Source organism: Carlito syrichta, unplaced genomic scaffold (genome assembly GCF_000164805.1).
Source record: "Carlito syrichta isolate Samal-C Ts95f unplaced genomic scaffold, Tarsius_syrichta-2.0.1 Scaffold303210, whole genome shotgun sequence".
Lineage (NCBI taxonomy): Eukaryota > Metazoa > Chordata > Mammalia > Primates > Tarsiidae > Carlito > Carlito syrichta.
The window spans coordinates 303628-319495 of record NW_007247306.1 but is presented as its reverse complement, the minus strand read 5'-3'; the positions used below and the strand labels follow the sequence as shown (position 1 = coordinate 319495).

Below are 15868 nucleotides of genomic sequence, written 5' to 3'. Positions count from 1 at the left end.
GAGTAGAAACCAGTCCCCAGGCTCTGATCTGGAGGAAGACACAAACTCATTAAAGGGGAAGGAGTCCTGGGGAACAAGCACCTGTCATCCATATCTTCTCTGCTTCCTGCAGGCACAAGCTGGAGGTAAGGACTATGCAGCCTCTTGTTTATAAAGGATCCCCATATCTTAGGAGTTGATGTGGTTGGCAGCATCAGACTCCTCTATCCCTAGGTCCCGAGTCCTGGCTCATGGTTCATCTGAGAACAGCACTTAGGACAAGAACTGGAGGGCTAGAGGTCAATCCACTTGAATGCTCACCCTGCTCAGACACTCCCAGGCTATATGACCTAAGGTCAATTGCTTTCCCTCTCCGGGTTTTGGTAAAATGAGAGGAATATATTAATGATTATCAAATTGAGTCTTTAGGTCATAGGAGGAGCCACAGGGAGCCACATGTGTCTGGGTGAGGGTGAGTGGGGTGAGTTCTGAGCTCCTGCAGAAGTTTGCCTTTGACAACAAAATTTAAGAGCTTTAAAAATGTTGAAAATGTGTAACCCTGAAACTGTAAGACTCCAGGCCCTGCTCCCCAATGCCCACCTAGTCCACGGCACATTGCCATTTCTTTTCTTTTTCTTTTTTTTTGAGTTGGAGTCCTCTCTGTCGTTCAGGCTGGAGTGCAGTGGCCTACTCACGGCCACTCCAGCGTCGACCTGCTGGGCTCCAGCGATCCTTCCACCTTAGCCTTCCAAGTAGCCAGAACTATAGGCTTGCGTTACCATACCCAGCTAATTTTTTATTTATTGTAGAGACGAGGTCTTGCCAAGTTGCCCAGGCTAGTCTCAAACCCACAGGCTCAGGCAACACACTCGCCTTGGCATCCCAAAGTGCTGGGATTACAGGCTGAGCCACTGAGCCCGGCCCTCATTTCCACTTCCGTTCTCAGGAAACAGCCAGTTTCAAGGATGGTGTCCCCTCAATTGTGCACACTTCCCTGCCTGTTCCAGCACTGAGTGTCCTCCTTGGAGGACATTTAACCACAGTCCAGTGAGGCACCAAGGGAGGGGTAGACTGCAGGGTGCTGGCACCTTTTGTTTTATCTCTACAGCCCCTGCCACCTGGCCCCAACTCTAGATATTTATGAAAAAGTATTGAATATCTGTCCTAGAGGAGCCATTACGTATTATCCTTCACCCCCATTTGCCAACAAGGCCATGAAAGCCAAAGTCACACAGCAAACTAGTGATTCAATGAGAGTAAGAGTCCAGCTCTTACAGGACATATTGGGTTCAACAACCAGGAGCATTGGTTGAGCCCAGATGTAAAGGCCTTATTATATTCATATTCAGAACGCTGGTCTATTTTATTTTAATGATGATAAAGGACCTTCCTGCCCTAGCTGGATATCAGGCAGGGGCAGGGGGGAGGGCAGGTACAACTGGGAGTAGTGGGCAATCTCATTCAGATACTGTGCCCATCCCAGCAGCTGGGATGGGGCCTTTGTGAAGGAGCCTGCACCTACCTCCACAGGGCCAGAACTGGAAGGAAGTAACCAGAGCTTAGAGCAAGTCTGGGCAGTTGCCTCAGTTGTCTACCTGGGCCCCTCTTCCCCTTCCTCATCCCAGTGCCAGTCTGCTTCCTCCTCTCCTTGTCTCCTCAGCAGGAGCTTTCTCTGGGCGCTCATGGCGGTTTAAGAAATGGAGAAGTATCTCTTTATCTTATAATCTCACCTCCTGTGCTGGCTCAGCAGACCCACTGACAGCCCCTCCTGTGTCTCTGGCATTTCTTCATCACCCACTTTATTCCACCCCAATATTTCACTCCAGCAGAGTACATATGAGTAGCCATGCATTGTATACCTTTCTCAACAAATTGCCTTTCGCAAAACTCTAAATGTTGTGGATTTATTTTGCATAGTTTCTCATAATCCCTAGAATTTGAAATATGTCAAGAACAAAATGAAAAAATTTTTTAAAAAGAACAAACTATAAATGTTTTCCAAGTCATAAAAACAGAAAAACAATGAATATTGAAAGGGACACCCAGCCACAGAAAATTTTAAAATATCAGCCTGTTCATTGTCTCCAAAAAAAGAAAACCAACTTACTGGTACCATATTAGCAGTGTGAAGGAGAAAGTCTTTGATGAAGAATTTTTAATCAAGAAGGTATGACACTGGGTGAAGTAGCTGGTCTGTAATCCCAGCACTTTGGGAGGCCAAGACAAAAGAATTTCTTGAGCCTAGGAATTTGAGACCAGCCTGGGCAACATAGTCTGACCTCATCTCTAAAGGAAAAAAAAAATAAAGGTATGGCAAATGAAAATATATTGTGTAATCCATGCATTATTATTTAAGAGTTTTGTCTTCTTCATATGATGTTCTGGGATTGTTAGTTTTATTTTGGTAATTCTAAAAATTGTTTGCAGGACTGTACTCAGTTTATCCAAGATCTTTCTCTGACTACAAAATATCCTGCTCCAACCTTTTAGAAAATTAATCTTTGCACTTGAGGAGAGAATGCTATAACTATCATTTTGGTAAAAATTGTTGAATGAATGACATAATTAAATGAACACCGTTGAAGTTCATTCACCAGAAAAAGCTAAATCTTAAATATTAACTCTAAGCCGGGCTCGGTGGCTCAGCCTATAATCCCGCGCTTTGGGAGGCTGAGGTGAGTGGACTGCCTGAGCCCGCAGATCCGAGACCTGCCAGGGCAACTTGGCGAGACCTCATCTCTACAATAAATTTTAAAAAATTAGCTGAGTGTGGTAGTACGCGCCGGTAGTTTCATCTACTTCGAAAGTTGAGGCAGAAGGATTGCTGGAGCCTAGCTGGTCGAGGCTGCGGTGGCCGGGAGCAGCCACTGCACTCCAGTCTGGGTGACAGAGTGAGACTACAACTCAAAAAACAATAATAATAAATTAACTCTAACCTTTATCCTACATGGCATTGACTTTAATGTCCAATGTTATCTTTAGCTCTAATCCTAATAGTAATGAAGACTTTAAAATAGTCCCAACCCTGATCCTAATCTTAAGTCACACAAGGTTTAACAATCTCTAAAGTCCCAAGAGAAAACAGAATATAGGGTGACTAACAGAGGAAAACAAGGCCATGTCAGGAAAAGGAAAAATAGATACCTACAGGCCAGGTAGAACACAGCCTATGGCGCTACTTTGACCTGGCTCTCACCATTTTCATCAGTATGACCTCCACTACACCCAGAACCAAGTCCCAACATTATTCAAACTACAATTGGGACAGAGCTTTTGCTACCTTATCTGTCAATCCAGAGCTTCCTGACACTGTTAGGAAATGTAATGAAACAGTGTGAAAATTTCTTATACATCCTTGACACAGACACGCAATAAATTGCATATCCTAAAAACTCTCTGAACAGGCAGATCACAATGCAGGAACTCAACCAGTCCACCATGACAGAATTCATTCTAGTGAACTTTGCCCCCAACTTCAGGACCAGTCCTCTGCTCTTCACCTTCTTCTTAATCTTTTACCTGCTGATCCTTGTGAGCAACAGCCTCCTCATCACTCTCATCCACTAGGACTCGTATCTGCACACACCCATGTACTTTTTCATCAGTGTCCTCTCCCTGCTGGACATGTGCTACACTACTACTACCTTGCCCCAGATGCTTGCACATATCCTCAGCAAAAAGAGGGCCATCTCTTTTGCTAGATGTGTGGCCCGGATGTACATCTTCCTCCTCTTTGGAGTCACCGAGTCCTGGCTTTTCTCCATCATGTCTGTGGACAGGTACATGGCCATCTGCCACCCTCTCAGGTACAAAGACATCATGAGCCATGGAGTGTGTCTCCTCCTGGTGGGTATCTGTGTAGCCTATGGCGTGCTGGGTAGCCTGTGCTACACTTGCTTTGCTATGCGCCTGCCCTATTGTGGCCCTGATTGACCACTACTTTTGTGAAGTTCCTGCAGTTCTGAAGCTGGCCTGTGCAGACACATCCCTCAGTGACTTGGTGGACTTCATCACAGACTTCAGTGTCATCGTGGTTCCACTCTTTCTGGTTGTCGTCATCTATGCCAGCATCTTTGCCACCATCATGAAGATACGCTCAACCTAAGGGTGGATCAAGGCTTGTCCACCTGTGCCTCCCACATCACTGTGGTCACCGTGTTTGCCATTCCAAGCATCATCATGTACACGGGCCCTGGCTCTGGCTTCTTATCAAACAGTGGCAAGAAAATGGCTCTTTTCTATAATATTGCCACATCCTTCCTCAACCCCATTATCTACAGTCTAAGGAACAAGGATGTAAAAAAGGTTTTTTTCAAATTAATGGGATGGATCTGGGCTCCAGAATAAGGCTTTAGAGCTAAACTGGGCTCGGTGGCTCAGCCTGTAATCCCGCACCTTGGGAGGCTGAGGTGAATGGATTGCCTGAGCCCGCGGGTTCGAGACCAGCCTGGGCAACTTGGCGAGACCTCATCTCTACAATAAATTAAAAAATGAGCCAGGCGTGGTAGCGCGCGCCTGTATTCCTGCTACTTGGAAGGCTGAGGCGGAAGGATCGCCGGAGTTCAGCAGGTCGAGGCTGCAGTGGCTCCAGTCTGTGTGACAGAGTGAGACTCCAACACAAAAATAAAATAATATAAAATAAAGCTAAAGACCTGGGGAGCTAAACAAAGCAGGACCTGCAATCACCAATTTACCACAGACTCTTCCATGAGACTTAGAAGAGCTGGACTCTATAAAGATAACTCTTCACCCTTGCTCAGGTGGGAGAGGAACAAGGTTTTTGGACATCTGCAGTATCTACAGTGATGTTTGAGACACAAATAAGTATGCAGGTAGAGTGCAGTGGATAAAAGCCTGGACTTCAGCTCTAAACAAACCAGAATGAGAGACTTAGTTTTATCAGTTTGTAGGTATGTGAATTTTTACAAGTCAGTTCATTACTCTGAGAGTTGTAATTCTTTCTTACAGGGAAGTTGTAATGATTAAATAAGATAATATATAAAATATGCTTAGTACAAAGTCTGGCATGTAGTAATCTTTCAACAAATGTCAGTTTTAATTTTTAAAATATATTCCTCTAGGATAAATCATCAACCAATCATTGGCCATGATCCTTCTGGCCTGTGGAAGTGATTGGAGCCCTGAAGGGTAAAGGAAAAAGAGGGTAAAGTGAAAGAAGTAGAAACTCAAAAACTGAAAAAAGAGTTTCAGAAAAGGGAGAATCTTAGGGTGAGAAAGAGACTTGAGAAGGAGGAAATGAACTTGTATCTACCCATCTACAAACTGTGCCAGTTAGAGCATCTGAGGTTGACTAAACTGATCTTGAGGGGAGGGTTGTTTTGTAACAGTGTTTTGTTTCTGAGCTTTAAAAAACATTTTATTTTAATTTTTATTATAAAGATATGGGGTACAATTCAGGGTTAGGTATACAAACATTGATTATGCAGGTACCCTTGCTGATGAGGTGTGCCTCTTCCTCCCCTAGCAGTTTCCCTCAACTGCCAATTCCACCACCCCCCCCCGACAGTTTCCCACTACTGTCAATTTCTTTCTTATAGTAATATAATTGTTCAAGGTCCACTTATGAGTGAGAACACATGGTATTCAGTTCTTTGTTTCTGTGATAGATCACTGAGTATGATTGACTCCAAATCCATCCAAGTTGCTGCAAAGTCCATATGTTTGTCTTTCTTTATAGCTGCATAATATTCCATCATGTATATGTACCACATTTTTTGTCCAGCTTCGATGGGCAAAATGGTTGGTTCCAGGTTTTTGCTACTGTGTGTCTTCCAGAGAGGATGCACTAGTTTGCATTCCCACCAGCAGTGTAGAAGCATTCCTTTTTCTCCACATCCTTGCCAGCATCTGCTGTTGTTTGTTTTATTAATGATGGCCACTCTTACTGGGGCTAGGTGGTACCTCAATATGGTTTTGATTTGCATTTCTCTGATGATTAGTGAGACTAAGCACTTTTTCATGTGTCTGTTGTCTGCCCATATATTGTCTTTTGAGAAGTGTCTATTCATGTCTTTCGCCCACTTTTTAATGGGGCTGTTTGTTTTTTTCCTTTTGGTGCGTTTGAGTTCCTTATAGATCCTAGATCTTAGGCCTTTGTCAGATACACATTTGGCAAAAATTTTTTCCCATTCTCTGGGCTGTCTCCCTGCTCTGCTGCTCCTTGAAAGCAAGTCAGAGCACGTTTTTGCCCCGCCTTCAAGATGGTGGTGGGGAACCTCTCTTGTCCCCTTTTGTGGGAACTTGCCTCTGTACTCCCTTCGCTCACAGCCCCTGCCAGAGCCCCGCCAGGTGCTGAAGTGGTGTGGCAAAGCCAGGAGCAGCTATCTCTCTCCTGCTTCAATGGTGAGGGAGATCCTGAGGCGACAGTTTCTCCCCGCTGTTTTTTTCAAAGGAAAACTTCTGTCCGTTTTAAAAAAAATGACTCTCCACTTCTGTGACCTGGGAAGAGCCAAGGACAAAATAGAGAAACTGCAATACCAGCTGTTGCACCAGGGGCCTGGCCACCCACTCACCAGCCCCACTTAGACAGTCTCTCCCAGCATTTTCTTCCCAGGGAAGGTTTGTTGATTTTTTAAAAAAAGAAAAAAAATGTCACTCAGCTTTTGTATCCCGGGAATCACTAGGGTCCAAGCCCAGCTGCTGTGGCACTAGCTGCTGCACCAGGATAGCCCTGGCCACTAGCTTCCTAGCCCTCACTCAGTCAGCCGCTCACACGCCCACTCACTCACCAGCATGTACACATAATTTTCCATACACTCACTCACTCACACGGGGACTCCACAGTCCGACTGTCTCAGCTGTCATCTTCCCGACTCTTACTTTTTTTTTTTTTAAGTTGGAGTCTCACTCCGTCACCCAAATTGGAGTGCTGTGGCATGCTCACAGCCACCTCAGCGTCGACTTGCTAGGCTCTGGCGATCCTTCTGCCTCAGTCTTCCAAGTAGCCAGAACTACAGACACGGCTACCACACCCAGCTGATCTTTGATTTATTGTAGAGACAAGGTCTCGTCAAGTTGCCTGGGCTGGTCTTGAACCCATGGGCTAAGTCAATCCACTCACCTCAGCCTCTCAAAGTGCTGAGATTACAGGCTGAACTACCAACATTTTTTTTACCTCTTGATTTTTCTTTTCCCCTTGTTCTAAATAAAGTCAATTTTGGAAAACTACAGCCTGTCTTGGATGACTCAAGGAAAAGGGATTTGTCCACAGGGATGAAGGAAATGAAAAAATTTAAAGTGGAGAGAGTAATCATAATGTTACCCTCAGATGCAAATTTTAAGGAGTTGAAAGAGAAAAAACTCAATGGGAAGTTTTAGCTTTGTTCTGTCTTGCTTGGAGGGGTCTTCCCCCCAAATTCTGCTTAATCCTCATAGAGTCTTTACAAACCCTATATGAAGCCTGGGTCTATGCCAAGAGTATAGAATTTCAGTGTTCTAGAAAGTATTGTCCTGTGCACACACCCAGGGGGCACAGTGTTGCATTACATAATAATGCAAAATTAAAAGACTGGTGATAAAACAGGGCATATAATTGCAGCATACTTACAGATATGGTTCACATCATTAACATAGAAAGGGCTGTTCTAAATTGGTAAGAAAAATACAAATGCCTCAGAAAATTGGCAACAGATATGAACAGTTCACAAAAAGAAATCCAAATCATTAATACACATATGAGAAAATTCCACTGCAGTAGCCATCAAGAAATGTAAATTAAAATATCAATATCACTTTTTCACCTTTGAAGCTGCCAAAGAGTTTTTAAACAGAGGTATTAGAGGTGACCAGAATACAATGAAAAATGAACTTTCATAGATGGCTAGTGGTAGTATAAATTGATCTTTTTGCAAGATGATTTGGCTTTATGCATCAAGAACCTTAAATATTTTTATGCCCTTCAACCCAATAATTCCACTATTAGGATATTTTTGGAAATAGATATCAGAAGCTCAGGAAAAGTAACACAATTATTTTTATTGTGTTACTTATGATAGGGAAACATTACCAATTGAAAATACTTCTATAATAATGAATCATTTAAATATATTATGATTTGGCCACAGAATGTTATACAACACAGTAGTTGAAAATGTATTTCATAAGCATATTTAATCATGTAAATGCAACATGATGTGAAGTGAATAAAAGCAGGAAAGAGTTGATGAACAGCAGGTTGCAATTATACCATTAACAGCTGTAGTGCCGTTTTCTTTTCACTCTTGAAATCAGGCATCAAAGCTTATAATAGGGCAAGAGGGCCACTAAAGCAACACTTCTTTGCTAATACACACACACACACACACACACACACACACACACACACACACACGTTCCTCCAATTATAAACTCAATTAATGATATCACCATATTGCTTCATAATTATAACAAACTTACCACATCACAATATTGCTTCATAATTAAAACAAACTTACCGCATGCACTGCAAGATGTTAATAATAGGGATCTACACAAGAAATGAAGAGCCTTGGAAATATAAAATAGTTCTTATTTTTAATCTCTTCAGATAAAGCTAAGTGACTGCCTAAAGCAAAAATTGTAACAATGGACAGTAGAGGAGCATCAGGCCAAGAATCAGAATCCTGGATTCAGGTCCCTAATTTGTAGAAGTAAAATCCATGACTCAATGTGATCCAGGTCCCTAATTTGTAGAAGTAAAATCCATGACCCAATGTATGAGAGAAGATGAAGGATAGGAGGGAAGAAATAAAAGTGTCCTGTATAAGAATCTAACTTTATACATAAAGAGTTGTAACATTATTTGAGGCAGACTGTGATGAGTTAAGGGTATATTCTCTAAACCCTAGAGCAACCACTAAAGAAAAAAGAAGTAGCTAACAAGCTAGCATTGGAAATAAAATGAAATCACAAAAATGCTCAGTCTAAAAGGAGGCAATTCTAAAAAGAAGAAAAAAGAATGAGAATAGATGAGACAAATAAAAAACAATTAGTAAGATTGTGGATTTAAACTAAATTGTATCTATAATTGCACTATGGAAAATTGGGCCAAACACTTCAATTAAAGGCAGATTGAAAAATGTTTAATAAAAGCAAGGTCCAACTATATACTATCTACAATAAAACCACTTAAAATATAATTGACCTCATATTGGTCAATAAAACATCATATAAGCTCCAATCAAAAGAAAACTGGCGTTGCTTTATTACTATCATACACAGCCAAAGATTATTAGCAAGAATAAAGAGGGACATTATGTAATGATGACAAGGTCAACGTATTAAGATGTAACTGTTCTAAATTTTTACGCATCTAAAAACAGAACAGAGCTTGCGTAAAAACAGAAAGAAGAAAATTTAAAATCCACAATTAGTGCATGAGACTTCAACACTCCTCTCTCAGGAATCAATAGAACAAGGAAACAAAAATTCTGTAGGATATGGAAGAATTGAACAACAAGCAAATTCACTTTTATAGAACACTCCACTCGACAACAGAACACACATTTATTCTCTGCTCACTGGCTAGTAAATGGCAAAGCTGGGACCTGAATCTAAGATTTTCATTCTTGGCCCAATACTCCTCTACTGTCCTTTGAATATTAGCAATGTACAGAGTTTAAGGTGGTAAGCACTAGCTCAGGGGGCCTCTGACTCAAGACACCTTGGATTAGTGGCTAGAAAACAGAGGGACATCATGGGGAGAAGGATAGAGTGAGGACCATGGTGGGGAGGTATGCCACATATCTGAAATTTTCTCTAGTCCTCTCAGTGACATCTAAAACAATATTTAGGTCCAGCTGCCCCATTAAAAATCTGGAAGAATTTGTCCTCAAGCTGTCTGAGGTTCCCTTTGTCAGCCACCCTAGCACAGTTTGACCCACTGGAAGTCAGCAACACCAGGCCACCTCCTTGGTTCAGATGATGAGTTGGAGACTACAACTTTCACAGTGCCCAAGCAGGAAAGGTTTGTCAGAGAAAGAACATCTTGCATGCACAGTACTGAAAGACTATGTTACCATACAAGCCTTAGGAGATGTCATTCCTTGAGGGAAACAGACAAGCCTTGGGCCTGCGATACATTGACTCCAGTGTTCCTGGACACTTCTTGCATAGCTGGAGGAGTTGGGGGCTGAAGCCTGGAAGCATCTGGATAAACTTCATGAACCTGACTCAGAGTATAGAAATGGTGGAAACACACCTCTGCCCCTCATCTGTCCAGTGTGGCTGTGTGGCATGAGACAATAACCCACCAACGGAGCAGGACAGAATTTTGGGCTACATTTCTAGAGGGCCACATACAAAAGGAAACTGAATCTAGGGATTGCTACTGCTGGGCAGAAGATAGTAACAAATTGTGTTAAATCTAGTGTTTTGCATGGTGTTCTTACACATATATAAACTCATTTTTTTCCTCGGGTTAACCCTGTAAGGTGAACAGAAATGATGACTCTTTCATCTCATAAAGTTGGTGACATTCAATTCTTCAATGTGCCTGGAATTCATTCTGCTTCAGTGTTTTCCATTGTTTCCTTTCTTTTTTATTTTATTTTATTTTAAAGATGTGGGGTACAATTCAGAGTTATGTATACAAATGTTCATTATGCACGTACCCTTGTTGATGAGGTGTGCTCCCTTCTCCCCCCAGCAGATTCCTACTACTGCTGATCCTGCCCCAATCCTCCCCTGGCAGTTTCCCACTACTGCCAATACTTTTCTTATAGCAGTATGATAAATCGTCAAGGCCATCGGTGCCTTTCAAAACTCAGTTTAGGTGGCACCTTCCATTAACTTGTTTAGATCCACTTCTGCGTCACCTTCACTGAGTACTTTTTACATTTGTGTTCCCCAAGGACTTTAGTGACTTCCAAGTTTCTGAACATGTTGAATACATTCCAATTTTTGTTACGTTACATTTGAATTCTCAGCATTGTTCCTTCCTTATAAGTCCTTACTCCCTCAGATTCAGTGGCCCTACTCTTTCTTTGCCTTTTTCATACCTTTAGACATGTCTCTTCCTTTGATCATCCTTTAAATATTGGTGCTTCCCAGAATTCCAACATGCGGCTTCTTCTCACTTGGTTCATTCTTCTTAAGAAAGTCCACCAGCATCCATGGTTTTAACTGTTGCCAATGGGCTGGAGTTTCACAAAGCCATGTCTACAAGTTGGACCTCACTTCTGAGCTCCATGCCAACACCACCAACTGTTCAGTGGACACCAACACAGGGATAACCAAAGGCATCTAAAACTTGACATCTACAAAGTAAATTTATATTTCCTCACTATCTCAAATCTTGATACACTCTTCTATTTTTAATCCCAATAAGTAAAATTATCATCCATCCAGTTATCCAAGTCAGAAATATGGAAGAAATATATAATCCAACCATTCAAGTTTTCTCTTTCTCTCTTAACTTCTAAAACCAAATTTTATACACACACACATATATATACAGTCATGCATCACTTAAAAGACAGAGGTATGTTCTGAGAAATAAATCATAAGGTGATCTCATCATTGTGGAACAACATGGAGTATACTTCCTCAAACCTAGATGATATAACCTACTATATACCTAAGCTATATAGTATAGACTATTTTTCCTAGGCTACAAACTACACTGCATGCTACTGTACTGAATACTGAAGGCAACTATAACACAATGGTATTTGTATATCTAAACATAGAAAGAGTATATTAAAAGTATTATAGTCTTATGGGACCCCTATTGTAAATATGATCTATCATTGACTGAAATGTCTTTATGTAGTGGATGACTGTATGTGTATGTATGTGTATGTATGCATGTTCCATGGTTTCTACCTTATTAAAATCTTCAGTATCCATTTTCCTCTCCTATCCCCACACTCAGAGCTTATTACTTTTTGCCAAATAACTGCAGTGGTCTCCTAATGTGTTTTTCTGTTTTAATCTGGGTCTTCCTACCTACTCCCTATATTGCCACATAATATTTTCCCCACTACCTCAGCATGATCATTCTAAAATGAAAATCTTTTCATGCCACTCTTGGCTTTTAGGGTAAAATTCTAACTTTTTGCCATGACTTATAAGCCTCTTCATGATCTGGCAGTATTCTTATGACTACTCAGTATGGAAGAACCCAAATTTGAAGCCAAGTTGAACCACTTGAAGTTCTTTGAACATCAAGAATGAAAGAATAAAAAACAGTAAATAACTGGGTAAATGCAATAAACAATTTTTCTTTCTCTTGTGTTCTTTAAAATATGTTTGGTGGTTATACCTGGAGGAACTCAAATCATTCTACAAAAAAGATACCAGCACACGCATGTTTATTGCAGCACTATTCACAATAGCAAAAACATAGAACCAGCCATGCTGCCCTTCAAAACTGGACTGAATTTTTTAAAATGTGGTATGTATATACAATGAAATATTGTGCAGCCATAAAGAAGGACAAACATATGAACTTTGCAGCAGCTTGGATGAAAATAGAGTCTATCATACTCAGTGATCTATCACAGAAACAAAGAACAGAGAACCACATGCTCTCATTCATAAGTGGACCTGAACACTTACCACAATACTATAAGAAAGGAACTGGCAGTAGCGAGATACTGCCAGGGTGGGAGTGGGGGACACAACATCAATAAGGGTACCTCATTTCAAACCAGGCAAAATGGGGACCAAAGGGAGGCCCAAACTTTATCTGTATTATGACCACTTCTATACCTAATCCTGAATTGTACCTCACATCTTTACAATTTAAATAAATAAATAAATAAATAAATAAATAAATAAATAAATAAATAAAATATATTTGGTGGTTAAAAGCAAAAATTATAACATTATAACATGTAAGATAGCTACAACTTAAAAGGAGAGTGTAAACGGCCTATATGGTGATTAGCTTCCTACATGACACTTAAAGTAGTAAAATACCCATTTTAAGTACATGTTAAAAGTTAAGTGTGTATATTGTAATTCCTAGAGCAACCACTAAGCAAATTATACATAGAGATAATATAAAAATTAAAATTAAAAGCTATAAAATGCTATTTAAACACACAAAAGAAATCCAAAAGGCGTAACAGAAGAATTAAAAACATAGGAAACAAACAGAAAGCAAATGATAAAATGGTAGAACTAAATTCAAGCATATTAATAATTATATTAAATGTAAATAAACAGAAATTAAAGAAGAGAAATTGTCAGATGGATTTTTAAAATTATTCAACTCTGTGTTATCTACAAGAAACTCATTACAAATATAAAGATATAGAACATTAAAAGTAAAGAATGAAAAAACGTACCATTGATGCAAACACTAATCAAAAGAAAACTGGACCAGGTGTGGTGGTTCACACCTGTAATCTTAGCACTTTGGGAGACAAGGTAGGATTGCTTGAGCCCTGGAGTTTGAGACCAGCCTGGGCAGTATAGTGAGAACTTGTTTCTACAAAAAATAAAAATAAATCTTAGTTGGGCACGGTAGGGCATGCCTGTAGTCCCAGCTACTCAGGACTTGGGAGGCTGAAACTGGAGGATCACTTGAGTCCAGGCAGTCCACTGCACTCCAGCCTAGGTGACAGAGTGAGACTCTGCCTCAAAAAAAAAAAAAAAAAAAAAAATTACTGACATCAAAATACACCTCAGAGCAACAACCAAAAAACAACCAGGGACAAAGTGATGCTGTATAATGATAAGGAGTTAATTCACCAAGAAGACATACCAATCCTAAATGAGGGTACACCAAACAACAGAGTTTCAAAACACAGGAAGTGAAAACTGATAGAACTGAAAGGAAAAATGAACAAATCCACAATTATATCTGAAAACTTCAACATCTCTTTCAGTAAGTTACAGAACTGGTAAAAAATCAACAAGGATGTAGACAAGTAAACAACAACATTATGCAACAGAATCTAACTAACATTTATGGACTACTCCACCCCCTCCCAAATAACAGAATACACTTTCTTTTCTAGAATAAATGAAAAATTGGCAAGATACACTGTATCACGGGTCATAATCCAAACCTTAGAATGAAGTCATACAAAGTAAGTTCTCTGGCCATAATGAAATCAAACTAAAAATCAATAACAGAGATAAGAAATCATTCAAATTATTAGAAATGAAGCAAAATACTTCTAAATAATGCATGGGTGAGAGAGGAAGTCTCAAAAGAAATAAAATATATATTGAGCTGGATAAAAATGAAAACACACCATAAAAAAATGACCACTTCTTTGGAAAAGGGAAATTGATATCCCTAACTATGTATATTAGAAAAGAAGAAATTCCTCAAGTGAATAATATAAGCTTTCACATCAAGAAACAAACAAACAAACAAATACATCCAGAATAAACATAATGAAGGAAACAGCAAAGATAATAACAAAAATCCATGGAATTAAAAATAGAAAAGACAGAGAAAATCAATAAACTAAAAGCTTGAAAATCTCAATAAAATTGATAAAGCTCTAGCCAGAATGACAAATTTCAAAAGAGAACATACAAATTACTAATATCAGGAATGAAAAAGTGAACATCTACAGCTCCTGCCAAAATCAAAACAATAACAAGGGGATATTTCAAATAACTCTATGCATATATTCAACAAATTGGACGAATTACTCGAAAAACACAAAATGCCAAAACTCACCCAATATGAAAAATAGTCTGAATAGTTCTATAACCGTTTTAAAAGTTTTTATTTGCTCTTTCTTGACTTCATCTTTGCAGTAGCAGCAGTCGGGGCTGAGGTTCCGTTGCCACCGTGCAGATCTTTGTTCGCGCCCAGGAGCTACACACTGTTGAGGTGATCGACAGGGTGACAATCGCCCAGATCAAGGCTCAGGTAGTCGCACAGACGATCAAGTTGTACTCCTGGCAGGCACGCCGCTGGTTTGGAGGTTTGGAGGATGAGGCCATCCTGGGCCAGTGTGGGGTGGAGGCCCTGGCCACTCTGAAAGTTGCCAGCAGCATGCTTGGAGGTAAAGTCCATGGTTCCCTTGCCCATGCTGGGAAAGTGAGGAGTCAGACTGCTAAGGTGAACAAACAGAAGAAGAAGAAGACAGGCTGGGCGAAGAGGAGAATGCAGTACAAACGGCGTTTCATCAATGTCGTGCCCACCTTTGGCAAGAAGAAGGGCCCCAATGCCAACTCCTAAGTCCTTTGTAATCCTGGCTTTCTCTAATAAAGAGACTCAGCCCAGTCAAAAAAATTATATTTTAATACCTCACATAATACCGCTCCAAGTCTAAACGGTTTTGATGGTGAATTTTATCAAATATTTAAAGAGGAAATTACACCAATTCTACACAATGTCTTCCAGAACATAAAAGAGAGGTGAACATGTTCCAACTCATTTTATAAGTCCTCCAACCCTGATACCAAAAGCAGACAGACAGGAAAAAAAATTCTGTATGAGCATAGATGTAAAAATCTCAACAAAATATTAGCAAATTACTATGGAATGAATTGTGCCCCCTGACCAGTTCAAATATTGAAGCCCTAGCCCCCAATGTGATGGTTTTTAGTGTAGAGTTGGGACCTTTGGAAAGTAATTACATTTAGATGGGGTTATGAGAGTGGAGCTCTCATGATAAAATTAATACCCTTATAAAAAGAGATGGCAGAAGTGTCTCTTTTTCTCTCTCTCTCCCTCCACTCCCACATGTGCCAAGGGAAGGTCATGTGGTTCATGTGAGTACACAGTGAAAAGACAGCCATCTGCAAGCCAGGAAGAGCCCTCTCACCAGGAATCAAATCTGCGTGCATCTTGATCTCAGACAATGAAGAATCCACAACCATGAGATATAATTTTCTATTGTTTGACCCAGTCTATAGTATTTTGTTATGGTAACCAGCACTGACTTAGACACAGATGAAATCCAGCAGTATATAA

General features: G+C 40.3%; 2 pseudogenes across 1 annotated transcript; both read left to right on the top strand.

The window, feature by feature from the left end:
* Positions 1-3393: 3393 nt before the first annotated feature.
* LOC103260453 lies at positions 3394-4326 on the top strand (annotated as a pseudogene).
* Positions 4327-8562: 4236 nt separating this feature from the next.
* LOC103260460 lies at positions 8563-15184 on the top strand (annotated as a pseudogene). Its single transcript, XR_002481963.1, has 2 exons — positions 8563-8610; positions 14744-15184. The product of XR_002481963.1 is annotated as an uncharacterized LOC103260460 (transcript).
* Positions 15185-15868: the final 684 nt, after the last annotated feature.